A 6855-nucleotide genomic window follows, 5' to 3' on the forward strand; every position below is an offset into this window, starting at 1 on the left:
CTCTCTCTTCAGGTGGAGCCAACGCTGGACTGAGCTGCATGCTCGCCACGTGGCAGCAAGCCTCAAATCGGACCCACCGATTTGCTGTCCGTCCGATTACTGAAATCGGACCGTCCGATTTCAGTGACCCAATTCGGTCCGTCCAATTTTCTTTCAGCAGCCATTACAGCTCGGTGATACACCCAGATCTCCCATAACCCTGTTATACACTATCCCTACTTCCGTATCAAAATTAAAAAACTCTCTAGAAGGTGGCAGATGATTTATAATCAATGTTCTAAAAACCGGTTCGAACCGGCCAGTCGAACCGTGAACCGAACACTAAAGCGGTTCGAACATTAAGGAAAACCGTAAAATTAGGAAACCGGCATTGAACCGACGAACCGACCGGTTACCGGTCGGTCGAACCGAACCGGGACCCGGCTAGTTTTTTAGCTGTGCAGCAAAACGCTGTCGTTTTGCGTTTTGTGAACCCTAATTCCCTTTGCCCTTCGCACTTTCGTTTCACGTCCCACAGTTCAGCACTTCAGCTCCACTCTCATCAAGGGTCAGAGAGACATAGAGAACGCCTGAACGCCATCACGATCCGTCGTGCCGTCAGCACCGTCGCACCATCAGGTCCGTCGCGCCGTCAGCACCGTCGCGCCGTCAGCTCCGTCGCGCAGTCAGCACCGTCGCGCCGTCAGCACCGTCGCGCCGTCAGCTCTGTCGCGCACTCAGCTCCATCGCGCACTCAGCCACTTCGACCAGTCACCTCCGTTGAGCTCTGAGAGAAAGCAATAGAGTTCGGTTGAAGCGTTGAAGCCTAAAGCCTCAAGGTGCCTTCGAGCTCTGAGAGAAAGCAATAGAGTTCTATGTAATTTTTATTTTAGTTATGAACTTATGATTGTTTGATTGAATCAGTGAATCACTGAATAACTGTTGCATGATGAACTGACTATGAGTCTCTGATACTGTGATGAAATCTGATACTGTGAACTCTTTGTGAACTCTGATGAAACTGTGAAATCTGATGAAACTGTGAACTTTGATTTTGTGAACTCTGATTTTGTGACATGATTTTGTGAACAAAGAATTTTTTGAACTCTGATTTTGTGACATGATTTTGTGAACTCTGATTTTGTGAAATCTGATTGTGTGAATTCTGATTGTGTGAAGTGTGAACTCTAATTTTGTTAACACTGATTTTGAGACATGATGAACTGCTAAACTTTGAATTTTGGATGTTGTTTGTTCATTTGTTGTAAACTTGAGAGTTGAGATTATTGGGTTGGTTGCTGGTAATATTTAGGTATGGATGAAAGTATCAACCAAGAACTACCTAGGAATAATAATGCTGATTCTGCTTCGAATGAACGTTCTCTTCCTCCCGCGAGTAACGAAAGTCAGTCACAAACTTCTAATGTTCAGGGGAAAACTGATCCTTCTTGGAGATACGTTGATTTACAAAATATAAATGGAAAACTGCATTACCAATGCTTATTTTGTCTGAGTACTTTTGGGGGTGGGGGAATTAATAGAATGAAAAAGCATTTGGCGAAGATAGGTGGAGACATTAAGAAGTGTTCTAAGGTCCCGTATGATGTAGAAAAACAAATGGAAGGTTTATTGAAAGAGATTCAGAAAAGTAAAACTAGTAAAAGGAAAGTAAGTTTCAACGAAGAGGGTACCGATGAGTGTGAGGATGCAATTGATGAAGCAATAGCGCAAGAAGAACAACAAACTCCGAGTCAGTTACCAACTAAGGAGGTTGTTGGAGGCGATCCAAAAAAGAAAGCAAAAATCATTATTCTTCCTATCTTTGCACCAAGAACAACTCCGGGAAGTCAACCAAGTCTGAAAAGCGTGTTTTAAAACAAAGAGGCGCTTCGTGAAGTTGATAAGCGAGTGGCTAGATGGCTTTTGGATTGTAGGATTCCTTTCAATGCGGTTATGTCACCTTTTTTTCAAGATATGTTGGATGGTGTAGCTGGCTTTGGGCCTGGTTATAAAGGTCCTTCTTATGACTCTTTGAGGGTTAACTTATTAGCCGATCTCAAAAGGGAGTGTCAAATGGTTGTTGATAGCTATAGGTCTGCTTGGAAAGAAACTGGATGTACTCTCATAGCTGATGGTTGGACAGATCAAAGGCAAAGAACGTTGATTAATTTTTTGGTTTATTGTTTGAAAGGGTTGTGCTTTGTGAAATCTGTAGATGCCTCAAGTATGGTTAAAAATGCTTCAAGCTTGTGTGACTTGTTTTCAGAGATGATTGAATGGATTGGACCTGATAATGTTGTTCATGTAGTGACCGATAATGCTGCGAATTATGTTGCTGCTGGTAGGCTTATTAATAAGAAATTTGAAAATATTCACTGGTCACCTTGTGCTGCTCATTGCTTGAATCTTATTCTAAAAGATATAAGCAGCATGCCACATATTTCTAGCCTTGCAACACGTGCTTCGAAGACCGTGTTTGTATATAATCATACGGTGTTCTTGTCCTGGCTAAGACAAAAAACTGATTGGAGGGAGATTGTTCGTCCAGGTGCAACTCGTTTTGCCACTGTCTTCCTCACATTGATGAGTATCTTTGAGCGCAAATCGGAATTACAACAATTGGTTGTTGATACACACTTTACCGGACACAAATTAGGAAGGAGTGCTAATGGTAGAGCTGTGAGTGCAATTATCCTAGACAATAAATTTTGGGATGATTGTTTTACTGTATGCCAAATTGTGAGTCCGTTGATTAAATTGTTGAGGTTGGTAGATGCCGATGATAAACCATCATTGGAAATTGTTTATGAAGGTATGCTGAGGTCAGAAAATGGAATCAAAGAAATGTTCAAGCATAGGAAGAATGCATATCAACCTTACACAGAGATTATCAACTCAAGATGGGACAAACATTTGAAAAAAAAATCTTCACGCACAACCTATTTCTTGAATCCTGATTGCTTTTTTTTTTCTGAAAATTATAGAGAATCACCCGATGTCATGCGAGCTTTACTTGATCTTGTTACATTGCATTGCAAGGTTAATAATTTAGATTCAGTTGTGGCAATGAAAGAAATACACTTATATAGAGATCAAAAGGAAAGCTTTGATAGGCCTGAAGCTGTTCCAGCTGCAAAAAAACTTCAACCTGGTAATAATATCTGTTTGATAATAAGCTTTAGTTATTTACTTATTTTATGTTTTGGTTTCCTTAATTTGATAACTAATACTTGAGATATGGGATTGTAATTTGTAGATGAATGGTGGAGGTTATTTGGTAGTTCTGCTCCATGTTTACAAAAAATGACAGTTCGCATTCTTAGCCAAGCATTGCTTCTTCAGGGTGTGAAAGGAATTGGAGTCTTTTTGATCAAACTTATACAACAAGAAGGAATAGATTGGAGTATGATAGGCTAAGTGATATTGTGTATGTTACATATAATTTGCGTCTTAAATCCAGGTAATATATATTTCATCCTTTCATTTCATATCATTAGATTTTGTATAGCTAATATACTAGGCTTATCATATATTGTATTTAATTTGTTAGGAAGGAAAGAAAAAAAAAAGAAAGCAAAAGTCGCAATATGATCCAATCGATATTGAAACTATTGATAAGGTTGATTTTTGGGTGACGGAAGAGGTTGTTGAAAAAGAGCCTGATCTTTCAAGTAATATTGAAGACTTGCTTGGTGAGTATTATAGTTTATTGATCAGACAATAAATTACAATAGCTTTGATCTTTAATTTATTGATAGTGTTATATTTTCTTAGATGAGATTGATGCTGATTTAGATCAAGGTGGTGGTGGTGGTAGTACTAGTACATTTTATGCTGCACCACTTGCTTTTTCTGGTCCAAATAGTGGAAATGAAGGCGATGAAATCAATGACGCAAATCTGCAGCAAGTTATGGAGGATTTTGATGATTGATGACAAACTTGGATCATTTTGATGCTGCTATGTTATGTTTGATTGGTTGTTTTGTTTGTTGACTTTTGATTTTTGAATTTGTATTTGAATGAGATTATAACATTTGGTTTATGTAGTACTTTTAATTTGAATGATATTTTAAAATTTAGATTAGACTATAATTATATTTTCATGTGCTTATTTATATTTTATTTATTATTTTATTATAAAACGATTTTTACGATTTAATCACGGTCGAACTGATTGAACCTATAAACCAGTAAACCAGTAGCTAGAACGGTTCGATGATCGGTTCGGTTTTCAGAACCTACGTCGCACTTCTCCTCCTTCCTCCCCGTTGCATACGCCGCAGGACACCGCCGCCGCTCAGCCTCAGGCCAACGCTGCCGCTTCCTTTGACGGTTTCCCGTTCTTCGTTGCTAGGATCTACGGACCTCGCTGTCCGCAGCGGAAGAAGCTCATGGCCGCCAAGTCCGTTATGTTCGTTCCCGTCAGTCCCGCCGCGGACTCTCCCGATCTGGTCATTGACTCCTTCGGCAGTGACTTCATCGTGGCCAATTGAAAACGTTGCTTCGTTTCTGATTTTCTTCTTTCAGAGGCGGTTATTCGGCTATAGTATGTAGAGTGGTTTAGATGTGTAGATAGACGTGCTCTTTGTAGTACTTCTGTTCGATTATATGTGCAAAAGAATTGTTTAGATAGGGTTCAAACTCAAATTAATAAAGTGCAATCAAATGTTGATCTATGGACGTGTTGATGATTTATCTGCGATCATGATGATTGGGTTTGAATGGTCGATAGATTCGATTTTGAGGAAAATTGGAATTGCAATCTCTGATTTTGGTATTTTCTTTATAATGCTGATCCTCGTAAGGGGCTTAAGATTTCAACAGTATGCTTGTTTATAAGCATTTACTTCAATTTGTTTGATGATCAATTGACTTATGATAGGTTCATGTTGAATTTACTATGTTCTGATGCCATTAGTAATCAGCGATAATAGTTCTATTTATTTTGCCACTTGTCTGTTACGGTTTTCTCGTCTTTATTAATGTGATACAATTATTACTGTTTGTGATAATAATGTTGAATTTACTGCTATTTATGTTGACCTAGGGAGTTTATATGTTATTTTAACTTTTTCTTTTCTCCATTGCGAAATGACATTCATGTTAGTAAGAATTCTGATTTCTCTGATAAAGCTGGAATGATATAACTTGATTTACTTTACTCTTGTCCTGCTATTACATGGAAGCTTTGAAAACTCAGGTTAGAATTCTAGGGTTCTTTTTTTTTTTATAATTTTTTCCCTTTCCCCTAATCTGTTTTTTGTTTTTGTTTTTAATTTATACTCCATTATTTGTGTTAAAAATCCTATATATTTGAACCATTGTAAATTTGTAATAATGTGTCTTCCGTGGTCTGCATTTCTACTACGGTCTTCAGTTATTGAAGAAATTTAACTATATATGTCTGGAGATTGTTGAGATTTTGCTTGAACATGCATTGCATAAGGGAAGAAGCAATAACTCTCACATTGAGGTACATGAAAATTTGATCCTAACTTAATACGTTATTTCACTAAGATGTTTGATACATTAATATACCGTGTAATCAATAAAACCAGGACATGTAAACCAATTATATGAACAGGAGTTTGGCTTCCATGTGTACAACTAATTTAGCAAGAGCTGAAGATTTTTTCTTTAAGTAGTTTCTTTGGTCAATCATATTCCCTAACAAGCTTGCACTGCAGGATCAAATGAAAAGAAATATTCAAGATTTAAAAGAAACACGATGAAGGGCTGAAGGCTACAAAGATAAAAGAAAAGACAAACCTGCGTTGGTTAAGAACCAGAACTATGTCACCATTGAGGATTAAAGTTATTCTATGAGCAATGTAATAGCTGCATTTTTGAATCTTGCTTTGCTATTTTATTTCAGGTATGAATTCTTGTGAGAGTCAACATTGTGTGTGTCTGTGCATCTTTTGCTGGCTTCAGTACATGAATACAAGAATATATTCTGTATGCATATATCATTTTTATGGGAGTATTCTCTCCCTTTTGCTTGAATTTCTTGGGTGAATACATCTAGGTGGTAAAAGGTACATAATGTATACATGGTGAACCTATAGCATTTTTTTTCACATCTCAGATATACTGGCATGCTATCTTAAGTATACAACATGTGATCTTTTTACTTTTTTGCCTTAACTAAGCAACAAAATCCACAGCTAATGAATGTGGGAAGGATGGAAAACTCTACATGATGGTGCATAGCTTGCTAATGTTGTTGGTTCTGTGAGTTGTATTCAGTTGTAGAGGAGGAGCCTTGAAGAAACAGTTACGTTCTCTCTGTGGAATCTCAAGGTCATGGGTTCAAGTTACGGAATCAGTCATTGACAGTTAGATCAAGTTAGATTGCTTACATTACACCCATTGCCTTCCCAGATCTTGTCTAATGCGGGATTCTTGTTTTTTGCAATTTGTATTCAGAAGGTGCGATCTGTGTATTAGTTTCTAATTTATGCTGTTTTCAATTGTGAACTTCGACCCCCACAATGTTAGTTTTTAAACTAACAAGTTTGGTTTTGATAGGTTTGTACAGTACAGAGGGTATAGAATATGTGGATGTTTTGGTGCGCAAAGCATGTAATATTGTAATGTATCACTGATGGTCTTCATAGCAATATTAGAGTGGTGACTCAAGAAGTATAGAAGGATATATGTAATGTCTGATATTGTGTTTGTTATGGGTATTGTATTGTATTAAGGATTGGCGAAGTCTATGGTGTAGATGCCAAAAGACATCCACACATGTAGAAGTAACGTGTTTTTCTTTTCTAAGTGACATTTGGCGTCTTTTTTTGGGACTAGTGAAATTTGATGTCTGCTACTGGTGTTCTCTTTCATGACTTAAAGTAAGAATACTACAACTTTCA

General features: G+C 37.5%; 1 long non-coding RNA gene and 1 pseudogene across 1 annotated transcript; both read left to right on the top strand.

Annotated features, from left to right (window-relative positions):
* The window catches only part of LOC107645743, a 21349-nt pseudogene extending 14494 nt beyond the window's left edge, over positions 1 to 6855 (top strand).
* LOC110269340 lies at positions 273 to 864 on the top strand. Its single transcript, XR_002358287.1, has 2 exons — positions 273 to 588; positions 619 to 864. It is a non-coding gene; the product is annotated as an uncharacterized LOC110269340 (long non-coding RNA).

This window comes from Arachis ipaensis, chromosome B01 (genome assembly GCF_000816755.2).
Source record: "Arachis ipaensis cultivar K30076 chromosome B01, Araip1.1, whole genome shotgun sequence".
NCBI lineage: Eukaryota > Viridiplantae > Streptophyta > Magnoliopsida > Fabales > Fabaceae > Arachis > Arachis ipaensis.